Source organism: Ursus maritimus, unplaced genomic scaffold, assembly GCF_017311325.1.
Source record: "Ursus maritimus isolate PB19 unplaced genomic scaffold, ASM1731132v1 scaffold_27, whole genome shotgun sequence".
In the NCBI taxonomy this organism is placed as follows: Eukaryota; Metazoa; Chordata; class Mammalia; order Carnivora; family Ursidae; genus Ursus; species Ursus maritimus.
The window spans coordinates 25,106,221-25,118,922 of record NW_024425230.1 but is presented as its reverse complement, the minus strand read 5'-3'; the positions used below and the strand labels follow the sequence as shown (position 1 = coordinate 25,118,922).

Here is a 12,702-nt window from a genome sequence, read left to right as displayed (position 1 = left end):
CCGCAAAACGTTAACAATTGGGGTGAAATGTGTACGGTCGTTCTTTCTACTATTTTTACAACTTTACTGGGAGTCTGCAATTATTTTGAAATAAAAGAGTACGAAAAATTGGGAAGGCAAACCACTTTAAATGAACTGAAAAGGACATAAGGAGCATCAAACTCATTTTGAGGCAGTTCTTCATTCTAGCTCCCCCTGACCCGCGTCCCCGTAGTCGGGGGCTCACCCACGACGAACTGAAGACCTCCTCACCCCGCAGCGGGTGCTACAGACAGACAATCTATCACGGACGTCAGGGGACACCACTGTGCACTTTACAGGAGTTAGGTCAGTTCGCTCCCGATTTCCCTAGAACATCCCACACAGACGGGGGTGCAGTCTGGACAAGTGAAACCATCAACAGCACCACGGACGGTGTGCTCACTCAGTGACCAGCGAGACCGCGTGACCAGCCCTCGGCGTGGTCAGCCTCAGCTCCCGCCACCTGAGGGACCGACCTCGCCTGGGGCAGGAGGACCGTCCCACCTTCCGACACCTGCTCGCTCTACTAGTTGCTTACACAGTTCACAGCCTCCTACATCTTATTTCAAGTGACTTCCTGAAGTTAGCCCGGGAAGCTGTTTCAAGTTTGCATGTTAAAATGAGATCGCATCTATCAGTGGGGCTGGCTCTGTTTGGGGTTAATTAATACGTGGAGATTGAGTGAGCAAATGCCTTGGAGTCAGACCAGTCTGGGTTTAGATACTTAGCTCTGGAACTCATTAGCTGTGTGACCTTGAGCAAGTCACTCAACCTCTCTGAATATCACTCACCAGACCTGTGAAGTGAGAATGAAAAGAAGGGAATTAAAGAGTTACAAAGGGTGGGATGCCTGGGTGGCTCAGTTGGTTAAGCATCTGACTGTTGATTTCAGGTCAGGTCCTGATCTCAGGGTTGTGGGACTGAACCCCGTGTCTGGCCCTGTGATCGGTGCAGAGTCTCCTTGTCCCTCTCCCTCTGCTCCTCCCCTTGCTCGTGCACTCTGTCTCTCAAATAGATAGATAGATGATAGGTAGATAGATAAAATATTTTTAAGAAGTTACAAAGGGTTAAATAAAATATATACAAAAATACTTTTGAATCTTTTAGGCACTTTATTTAGATACAGTATATGTCACAGATACAAGCCTACATATTCACATAAATACAAATATGATTCAGTTGTTATTTAGATTTTATGGATTAAAATTGGAAACCAGCAAGACCAAAATGCCCTCCAGGGTGGCCAGGAGATTCTCAGCATCAGCTTGGGTCATGACCATCATCCACAGTCTGGAACATTTGTTTTTTTTTTTAACTCAAGCAGACTTATCAGACCTTGAGGGACAGACTGAACTGACCAAATGCCAATTTGTTTTTAATGGGGAACAAAAATAGAAAGTACATCGGCTCGCATAGGCTGATCAGCTCATTACCTCCTCACAAACCTCCTTAGGTAACCAGATTATACCCTGTGGTGTGTGTGGAGGGACGGGAGAAGAGACAGGTGCCGACCAGGAGACAGGTCTGGAGCAGATGTTGTGGGGAGGTGGCCAACTGGAGTGGGAAGGCCCCAAGAAAGACCTGTGGGAAATTCAGATCCCTTGAGAACTCCCAGGAGACACCTGGGGTGGCCGGAAACCCTGTGAAAGACTACACCCCATGATGACGGGGAGAGGTGGGTGTTCATGTCATCCTTTGAGACACAACAATGAAGCAACAGTGATTGACCCGTCTTCCCTGCAACCCATGCCTCCCCCACCTTGGCCGGGATGCCAACGCCGTCCAGAGCCAACGTCGTCCAGAGCCGGGGCATCTCTAACCTGCAGTCCCCTGATGGATACGGCAAGCAGGGACAACTGGAGAGTTTCTAAGGTTTACCTCTAACTTACATATGAGATGGTCTTTTAAGTTCAATTCTAAAATGCCAAGACTGTTTAAAGTAGATAGACATTCAGAAGACCAAAATCTCACCCCTCAAGGGGTTAGACTCTGTGTGCTCAAAATAAACATTCTTAAACAGAGACATGCTTACTTCCCTCCGTCCTTGTGACCTCCAGGGAGGGAGTCATTGTCACCTGTCCCCTATTTGTGGTAATATTCATGCTAATGACGGAGCAGTCGCAGACCAGTTGTCTGGATAATGAACTTGGTCCGGGCGTGTTGTCTCGGAGTAACCAGTGTGGACGCCAACGGAATGTTGAAGATTACTTGGCGAGAGAGATTAATCATTAACCAACCCCGTTAACTCACTTGGATTTTTAAGCAATAATGACCTCTTTATAAATAACATAAGCTCAAACACGCCTCTTCAGAATTACCCATTAAAATGCTCAGAGAACCTTATTATGCAGGAAAAAAAATGTCATTTGTGAGGGTGTTTCCAAAGTGGATTAATACAAACAGGAAAGTGGCTACCTATGAAAATCCGAATAAATTCACACACGTGGCATTTCGTCACGAAGGAGGCCAAATGAAAAATGCCTGAGCCTGTGAAAACATGGTGTTAAGGCGCCTGGACGGTCTGAAAGAGCTGAGCTTCGGGGATTGGGGGGTTACAGCTGCTGCTGGAAATGGAGCCATTGAGGTCCTTCTCACGCTCTTGGGGAGCGTGAGGACTCACCCTGAGTAGAGCGCCGAGCTCGGAGTAGCCTTTTTTCATACCCCTTTCCCTCTTGTTCTCCAAGAGTAACTGATACAGTTTTTAATATAATTTGATCAGAATTATAGCAAGAAAAAAAATAAGAGGCCAGCCAAGAGGCGTTGTAAGGGAGGTGCTGGGAAGCCCGCTGGGCTGCCCTCACTGTGCATCCTGCCGCGGTGATGCAGACGGAAGCGTGGTGGGCTACGCGAGCATTGTCCTCTGATAAGACGGTCACCTTCCCTGCAACCCATACTTCCCCACCTCGCTCACTCCATCATACTAGAATGACGGCTCAGGATACGAGCTGGGTACCGGGGAAGAGACAAAACCAGGAAGGCCCAAGCTCACAACTTAATGAAATGAGCGTAGAAAAGAAATGGGTCCTGGCACGGTGGGGTATGTGGCAGTGTAGGGGAAAGCTGGGACACGGAGCCCCTTCGTGGAGGAAGTTACACAATTTCCAGTGGAAGGAGAAGGCAATCAGGAATACACGGTACTGATGGAGAAGCTCACGGGGGGAGAAGGGTGTCTCGGGGAAAGGAGGCATCACGGTGTGTGTTGTGTGTCGGAAATGACAGGAGCTGGATTTTATCAGAGCACAATGGTTGGCGGGGAGGGTGGGAGCCGGTAGGTGGATACACAGAGGTCCTTTCCAAAGACTCTGCCCTTGGACTAATTTATAGATGCTTCTTTTTATTTCTTATAAACATTTCCGACTTCTGGCTAAATCAGTCTCTGCACCTATCTCACGTCATTTTTCCCCAAGTTGTAGTGGCCGTCTGTGGAAAGAGCCTTGCATCCTTCTCCGGGGCCCTCGCCCCTACTCTTCAGAGCCACGGGGTTCCGCCAGGAGGCACTTTCTTCTTATATGACCTGGTCTCCTATCCCCAGACCAGACAGCCATGGTCACCTGACCCACGGACATGGCTGATCTGGGGTAGGCATCGAAGCCAGGGCAGCCCCAGCCTTCAAGTCTGTACTGGAGGAAGAGATGGGGCCCCGCTCCATGTGTGGGAGCCGGAGACCGTGCCAACTCTCCTTGTCAGGAGCTAGGTCTTCTCCACGGGGAGGAAGGTGGGAGCAGCGAGGAGGAGAGAGGAGATGCGCACAATGAGTCCGGGGTGCTCAGAGGCACGGTTCCAGTTTTCCTGAAGTGTAACCATGTTCGGGTCCTTCACCCTTCCTCCGGATTCTTCCATTGGCCCCAACTGAGCTGGGGAGCTCTCGTGTACAAAGTGCAAGTCCTCACTGAGGGACTCCACCTTTATAACCTGAACGGGGTTCACTCATTTCCACTGATTCCTGTTTAATAATCAAGGACTTGCAGCTGTGAATTCTTCTTGGGGGATAGATTTCGATGTGCGGCGTCTTCTTTACACTGTTTTTCCAAATTGTCAGTTGCTGTGGTTTTGAATTCCTCCCCCCCCCCAATGTGCCCCATTTCGTCATTGGCTACTGAGCCTTACTTCTCGGATAGCAGCCATAATATCAGCAAATACACGTTGCCACGCGCATGCGAGATAATGTTCTAAGCCTTTCACAAATGCTAGCTCACTTAGTTCTCACAAAATCCCTTTTGGGGTAAGTACTGTTTTATCCCTATTTCATAGGCGGGGAAACTGAGGCGCAGAGTGTAAGCTCCGTGGCAGGTGAGCAGAGTGTTTGCACACGGGCCGTCTGGCTTCCGAGGCCACGGTCTGAGAGCAGCGTAGCTTACACAGCTCCGTGCGGTAGGGGGGACCACCAGCATGCCGCCAGCGACTGAGAAAGCCCGAGAAGCTGCCGAGGATGGGGGCGAGCACCTGCTGTAGGACACTGGGTTCTCGTAGCCTCCAAGCAGCTCCCGGGACCAACGTCTCCTGGGAGGAAGAAGCTGCCTGTCGCGTTATGGCCCAGTATTGTCTCCAATCCCACCGGGGCCCAGCCACGTGCCCTCCCTCCTGGGGCTGAGAAGACTTGTTTTAGGGGAAGTGGAACAGACCCTTTGGTCCTACAATCTGGCTAAGAGTAAACCACGAACCTCAAATCGGCACATGTCACCGTTAGGCATGAGTTGCTGTGTATTCGATCTGTCACAGGCTAGAAGAGCTTAGCTGAAGTCCTCACAGCCGTGGGGGTTTTGGTCCATTTCTTCTTGAGTTTCTAGCAGGATTTGCACACCTTGCTGCTTGGTTTTGGTCCCTGAGAGTTCACAGATGGGGCTTTTTCACCGTAGATGTGTGTGCCTGTTATGTTCTGACTTCAGACTGTCCCTCTGTACCATGTGGCGGGGGCAGAAATCGACTCCTCCTAGACTCCTTTGACCAACTTTCACCGTGAGCACGGACGGCGTCTCCTCTGGAGACCGTAGTCTCTGTCAGATGGAATGCAGGGTCCGCCCGAGGCCCTTATCCTGCCACCCGTCCTCAAGGTGGTGTCCAGGTGGCGTGGAGGGGCTGGTGGGGAGCAAGGGCCCTGGGATTCCTGCTCCCCTCGTTCTGAGTGGCTGGGGCGGTCACCTGGCCGGTGAACTTGAAGGCATCTTCAGGAGGCCTGGGTTACCCTGAAACCTGTGGCTCTGGTTTGGAGCCTTTGTTCCTTGAGGCCCGCTTGTCCTCCTCCCCAGCAGCCTGGGAGCCCAGACACAGCACCTGCGGGTCCCCTCGCCTGCGGGAAGCAAAGATCCGCAGCACACCACATGGAAGCCCCACGGGGCCAGGAGCACTGTGTGGGGCCCAGCTCTCTGGCCGCATCCCTCCATCCCTGCTGAACCATCCTGTGCGGTCTCCCTCCCTGGACTTCCAAACGGGGGAAAGCCCTCGGCTGTCGGCTTTTCCATCGGCTCGTTGGAGGTGCCTCTCCCAGGACTTGGGCCAGAAGATGGAAGTCAGAACGGGTGGGTCTGACAGCCCGTTCCTTCCCCCTTCTTCCTCTCCCCACTCTCCCTGAGGCAGAACAAGAGGAACCGCCCCTTCCCGTGTCTCTCTGTCTCTGCCTGTCTCTCTCTGTCTCTCTCTGTCTCTGTGTGTCTGTCTCTCTCAGGGGGCAGGGGGTCCGGCCACACATCCCTTCTTCTCTGCCGGGCTATCAGAGTCACTTTCTAAAATGTCTTGAGTCTCCAGAGCACAGACATCACCACATTCAAGTCCAGGGTCGCTAGCACTCAGCACAGAGATTTGCGTCACCAGCCGCACAGGTGGGGAAACGAGCCAGAAGAGCCTTCACGAAGCTCCAGGGCGGGTAGCAGGGTGTGCTGGTGACAGAGGACACCTGAACTACACTCTCTGCTTCAAAGGCCGTGCTCCCGTCTTTCTCCGTAAACGCGTGACCCCATCCAGCTCTCGGCTGAGTTCCTGCCTCTGAGAGTAACTGGGAGACCCGCTGGCTGGGGGGCTGCCTAGAAACACCAGGCAGTTGTTGCCTGGGTAGAACTGGACATGGGAGGGAGGCCGGGGGGCAACAGTCCCACCACTTCTCTGTCCAGCAAAGAACAAGAAGTTAGGGAGAAGGGAGGAGTGAGGGAGGGGGAGAGGGGCCGAGCAGTGTGGGGCAGAGAAGAAACGCCCCTGCTCGAAGATACGGCAGCCTGTCTGTCTGTCTGTCTGCCCTTCCGTGCCCTTTTTTGGAAGAAGGCCCTGCTCTCATTCCCGGCCTCTTGCTATCTTGAAGGGAGGAGAGAACAATCCGGGGTCATCACACACCGCACATGGGAGTCCTGTTTCTCGTGTCAGAGCTCACAGGGATGGGACACAGCGGCCAGGTGACCGACTGCTCCCCCCACTCCCCCCTCGACGAGTGTCGTCAGCCCTGGGTCTGCGGGCCCAGAGCATTTCTGGGAGAAACACACTGGGAATCACGAATCCCCTGCTATGGGCCCAGCGGGTCTGCCTTCATTCCTTTTTTTAAAAAACGCAAATCTCAGCTTCCAACTCAACAGCCTCCTTTGGAATTTAAAAGAGTTCTAGGTTGTTTAGAGGTTGAGCGGGATTCCTGAGCCTGTTAACCGGTCACAGTCTACTAGCTCTCATAATTAGCACGAGACCACCGTATTGTGTAAACGCCACTCAGTATTCAGCAATGACTAACCGCTCCATTTCAGCCTGTTTACTTAGCAGTGGGGGCTTTCCTCCACTATCGACGTTTCTGGGTATTTACCTATTTAACGAGAGAGAAGAGAGTGAGCTAGTGAGAGAGACAGAAGGTAAGGGCCCAGATCCCCCATTTCTCTATCCTTTCACAACACCTCCCTGGCCCAGCCCCCAAATCCCAGCGCTGTGGGTGACCCGGTTCCAAGTCTTGCCAGGCTACTGGGCTGTGTGACCTTGGGATTCTCTGCCCGGAGCCTCAGGTCCCTAATCTGCAAACAGCGAGGGCTGAGTTGGGCAAGGTCGAAGATCACCCACCTGAGACATGCAGGGACGGGGGGAGAAGGTGGAATGTGTCCTTCTCTTAGCGTCACACATGTTCTTACTGAAAGCCACAGCAGGACAGACTCCAAGCAGACTTCGGAAGTGTCCCAGCCTGGAGCAGCAGGCCACGTGCTACCTGTCTTTTATCGCAAAGGACAAATGCAAAGAGAACGATTAAAGCTATCTGCAGGGTAACATTTACAAAATGGGCAGCAGGGCTCAGCACAGTAGGGAAGTAAAACTTGTCAACAATATGCATGCACAGGTTAAATGCGTGTGTATGTGGTAATGCATTATGTTCACCCCAATTTTCTTTTTCAGGGCTAATATTACAAATACATCTGTTCGCAGACAATATCCAAGGGAGCCGTAGGTCATGGCTGATGGGGAAGGGCTTGCTGACCTCCAAGGGGCGTGGAGAGTGGGAGGGTGCAGAGTTTGGCGGCAGCAGGGGCATGGTGATGCTGGGGGCCCTGTATGGAGATGGGCCACCAGACAGAACTGCCCGTGGGGAGTAGGGCCGAAAGGGAACATTTAAGATGGATGTTTACCTTGTTTGATGTGAACAAGGTGAACCTCCTCCTGCATTTGCCTTAAGAAATCTTCAGTCAGGTACACACTGTGTGTTCCGTGCACGTGGGTGTCTGAGTGTGTTGCCTTTTGGGGTATGTAGAAAAGAAGCTGGGGTCTCATTTGGCTTGCTGTTGGGAGAATCGGGGACATTCTACTTGATACAAGGACGCTGGCCGTGCCCAGCTGACTTCCGAGTTGCTCTTTCTCTCATTATCTCCCTGGGCCTGGCCCAACCCCGTTGCCAAATGCCCACAGGTGTCAGTCCGCACTTGAGAGGTCTTCTCCATCCGCCTCTCCACATCCTGCTTATTTCTTCAAAACCGACTTTTCATTTTCCCTGATCACTGCACGTCTCTCTGCCTGCACTCATTCAGCATACCCCCCACCCACCCTCAGCAGCTGTGTGCTTCCTGAGTACAAGTATCTTCTTGGGCTCCTCTCCTCCCCACCCCCAGGCTAGGCCCTGGGAGGACAGAGCCCCGTGGCTTCCTTTCCAGGGTGCGCCCAGCACCTAGCTGGCACGCGGGAGACGTTCCATGTCTGCCCAATCAATAACCAAATGAATATCATTAAGCGCCTATTAGTCAGATCAATAGTGACAAATACTCCCCGAAGACAATGCCTATTTGAAAAATACATCCCAAGCATTGTTTTTCTACCCCCCCGCCCCACCCCCCAAATGCTTCTTTGGAAGGATTTAAGAAAGTCCGATGTTTTTGCAAACATTTCTCCATTTAGGGGCCATCTTGCCCTTCTTGGCTCTCACCTGGAATGTATTCACCCACCCCTGTGAGCTTTAAACCTAGGGCACCCGCCTCGGTGGGTTTTCTTCCTAAGAGCCAGGAGCTTTCACAGGGATCCAAGTGTCTGGGGGAAAAACAGGCCCTCCAAGCTCTCTACAGCTTAACCTCACCAGGATATGCAAATAAAAACATTTAAAAACCCGTTCAGTTCTGTTTGGTTGTATCCATAAGGCTCTTGCAACAACCTCAGGCCATAACCACGCCAGTCACCAGGCCGAAGAGGAGCAGAGCTGAGTGGCTTCCTCGGAGCTAAGTCATTCCCGATTCCTGGGCCGGCTGCCTGGGCTGGGGTGTGCACCGAGCGCGCTCCCAAGCCGCCCTGGCCTTGGGAATTTCTGGGCGCCGGGCGCTCACCCCTCGGCCTCGGCTCCAGCCCAGCCCGGGAGCCAGGCTGCACGGCCCCGGCATGCTAAGTGGGCCGCACTGGGCGCCTTTGTTCCCCTCGCCTCTAAGGACCGCTTCCCTCTGCATCTTAATGGGCTTCTTCCCCCACCCGCTCTGCGCCCCGGCCCCCGGCCTCCGCGCTGCGTTCCGGACACCGGAGCGCGGGCCGGTCCGCAGCCGCTCCCCGCCGGGCAGGCCCGAGCACCTGCGCCCGGGGCACCCCCCGCCGCTTCCCCCCCACCCCCACCCCGGGGGTCCCGCAGCCCGCGGCGCAAGTCTCGCGGTGCTACGGCCCGGCGGGGAGCGGCGGCCCGCGCCCCCCGCCGCGCGACAAAGGCCGGCCCGGGAGGCGGGGGCGGGGCGCGGCGGCGGCGGCGGGGGGAGCGGAGGCAGCGCCCGCCCGCGCCGTCCTTTGTGTGGCGGCGGCGGCGGCGCCTGGGCCCGCCCGCCCTCCGGGGCCCGGCTCCGCGCCGCCCTCCGCCCCGCCCGGCCTCCCGGCAAGATGGCAACCCCGGCGGCGGTCAACCCTCCGGGTGAGTAGCCGCCGCGCCCGCCCGCAGGCCCGGCCGGGGCCCCGCGCGCACCGGGGGACAAGCGCGCACCGGGGCCCGCGCGCCGCAGCATCAGCACCGGCACCGCGGCGGCGCCTTGCTCCCGGCCGGGCCCCGCGGGCGGCGGACGCGGGCCTCGCGGCCCCCGGAACCAGAGGCCCGGCCCGCGACCCCCTGGGCTTCCGAGAACACCCACCGCGGGCTTTCCCGTCCCGCGCGCCTTCCTCTTCGGGTCGCGGCCCCCGCGGCATCTCCGGCAGCGGGAGGGCACCGCGCGGGCGCCGGGAAAAGTTTGGAGCCGGGATTCAACAGGGTGGCCCAGGGTGGAACTCGCGGCTTCCCCCGCGCGGCCAGCCCCCGGCGCCGGTCCTCTGCGCCCCCCTTCCCCGTGCCGCCGCGCTGTGCCCTCATCTCCAGCGGCCAGGAGCACCCAGCCTGCAGCACCCCGCGGCGGCGCGCGGCATCCCGGCCCTGCCGGACTCGCGCCCTCTGCCTCCCCCGGCGGACCTGTCCGCAGGGTGCGGTCCGTGACAGCTGTGAGCGCTCCGCAGGTTTGGGACGTGTGACTAGGTCCTGACAAGTGGGCATATGTACCTGTTTGGGAATGGGAGCAGCGAAATTCCGTCTTAGGTGGGGAGAATGCCCTACCTGGTGAGAAGGACTCCCTGAGGGGTGCCCAAGAATGGGAAAGGGGGACACCCAGGCTGACTGCTGTTAAGTTTTGGGTGCTGTGCGCCGACTGCTACCCGCCCCCCTTGGTGCAAAGTCCCGAAGGAGGATGCAGGCAGCAGAGTCAGACCCAGGCTAGCCCGCAGGGAATTCCCAGTAGGGAGCGTTCTCTGTTAGAGGTGGGGGTGGGGTGGGGTGCCTAGCAAAGAAAAAAGTAAGTGTCATCCGAGTTAGGGGTGAAAGATCCTTTCTATCTAAAGTGGCCAGGGAAAGCTTTTGGAGCTCAGACCTTTCTCAGCCCACCTTCGTAGGGCTGGAAGGTTTGCATGTGCAGAGCTGGGGGTGAGGGTATTTGCAGGTGGAGGGGACAGCTTGAGTGGCAGACTTAGCTGGGTAGGTTTCAGTGAGTACGCGGGACATTGGGGTTATAGGAGGGAGCAGTGGGATTTCACAGACTTGTTTGGTTTTGAAGGACACTCTAAGGAGTCTGGATCCCCCCCCCCCCACATCAAGGAGTTCTCAGTGGTATGGAACAAGGAAGTCACGTGATCATGATTCTTCAGGAAGGTGGACTTGTCAGCCACGTCTAGATAACATAGGAAGGAGCAAGCCTGGAGGCAGGGAGGCTGGTTGAAATGAGGCCTGTGGTGGGGGGAGGGTGGTGAAACGTCCCAGACCTGGCTGGGAACAGAGAGGAACAGCACACTTGGGCAGGTGGGGGGCTGGCCTTGGCACAGCTCGGGTGTGGGGTAAGGGTAAAGGGGGCACTGCCCCACGGGCGATCAGATCAGGAGTCGGTGGTCCAGAACACTGAACGGGAACATGCCACATGTGGTCACAGCTGCTCACGTCACTGGCTCCTGCAGTCTGCAGTTTCAACCTGGTCAGTGGCTTAAAAATCAATAGCAAATTGATGGACTTAAATGTTATGACATGAAAAAAAAGCAAAGCCGATCAAATGAGGATATTTTCGTCCAGTAGAGTCTTATATTGGAAAGAAGAATAAAATCAGGGAGGGTATTTACATAATGTATATATATATATATATATATATATATGCATATCCCCTTATATCACTGTTGAAAAGGGGTTTGTCCGCGACATTGTTCCACGAGCTGCCTGGAGGGAATGGGGGCAGCTGCCCGGCTTGGCGGGGCGGAGCGCCCGAATGCCTGCGCCTTGGCCTGTGGGAGACTCACATGTTGCAGGTGAGGGTTGTTTTATTATTTGCAAACACCTGGCCTGCCTGACAGGCAGTGATGGCTGTGTCTTCTCTCCGTCGACAGAGACGCCAGAGACCCTGAGCCCAGAGAGGTCTTCTCAAGTGGCAGGTCTTTCCTCTTCTCCGGTCCCCTGTGATAACACTCAGGTCTGTGGGGCATGCTGTTCTTGTCCTATGTGAATACCTACCTTCTTTGGGAGAGAGGATGGTTTGTGGGGATACGGCAAAGGTTTGAGCCCCAGAGGGAGACTTCAGATTTGCCTGGCAGTTGAGGCTCGGCACCCACGCCTGTTGCCCAGAGCCCACGGCTCCGGGGCAGGAGTCCCAGGACGCGTCTTCGAACACCTCCCCCTCTTCCTGCCTCATCCTTCTCCCCAGATGTTGTTGCTTTGCAAAGAGTAAGAGCTTGGTAAACACAGGCAAATGCACCAGGAGGCACCGAGATTTATTTGCCCGGCTGCTTTGTGCCCAGGGTCCAAAGGCCACAGCCTGTCCCCTCTGCACCCGAGCCCACTGGCTCTGTTTTTCCAGCTCCCGGTTGCCCGCCCACAGACCCCTCTGCCGTTAGTCGTTTCTATGAGGCATGGCAAGGGCACTTGGTCCGTGATGCAGGATGAAGCTGGCGTCTTCACATTCTCCAGGTGTTCAGGCGGTAGGAGCCCCGTTCAAACCTCTGATTTGCCCTTTCCAGATCTCCTGTTTGGGTTTTAGGATTCTAGCAACTACTCTGGGGGAGGCGTGCTCTCTGAGAAAGGCTGGGCTCCCTCGAGTTCTCCTGGCTTCTGCCTCCTGGTTTGGCTCTCCAGTGGCCCCTGACACCCCCCTGTACGGATTGCTGATTTTCCCTGTTCTCTCTGGCCGGGGATGACCTCTGTCCCCTAGACCAGGGAGTGGAGTCCTAGAATCTTTAGTCGTGTGTTTACATTATTTGTTTCACTTCCTTTTTGGGTGATATTTAAGCACTTCTGATTTATATGGAATAGGGAAAGTTTGGATTCATTTCATGCATGGAAGGTTATCGGCAACTGAAATGGTCGAGGGTCCAAGGGGGCTGCTCTTCCAGTGCCTTCACTCCACCTTAATCTTTTGTAGCGGAAGCAGGAGGGTCTCAGGTACAGTCAGACCAGAGAGCATCAGGAATTAGGCATCATCAGGACAGTCCCTGCAATGAGCGTTTGCGGAGTAATTATTAAGGCCTGCTTGCACATGGTAAAGGAATTCAAAGGTATGTTTTCAGAGACTTCGAATTTCTACCTTTTTTCTGAAATCAGTTACTAGACTTCTTTTCCCTCCGTGTTTCCGGTCTTTGGCATTTTAGTTTGGAATTGATTGTATGGTACGGGAAGGTCCTCCGGGCAAACAGCTGTAGACATATGCGTCAGTCCAACAGACACGTTGAACACAGTTTTCATGTACCAAGCACTGCTCAGGGTTCAGGACTGTGAAGGTA

The 12,702-nt window shown here is 54.9% G+C and overlaps 1 long non-coding RNA gene across 1 annotated transcript; it reads right to left on the bottom strand.

Moving 5' to 3' along the window:
* Positions 1-1,110: 1,110 nt before the first annotated feature.
* Positions 1,111-7,982, bottom strand: LOC103660232. The gene is made up of 3 exons (XR_567757.1): positions 7,602-7,982; positions 7,045-7,190; positions 1,111-2,228 (listed from the first exon to the last, which is right to left on the bottom strand). It is a non-coding gene; the product is annotated as an uncharacterized LOC103660232 (long non-coding RNA).
* Positions 7,983-12,702: the final 4,720 nt, after the last annotated feature.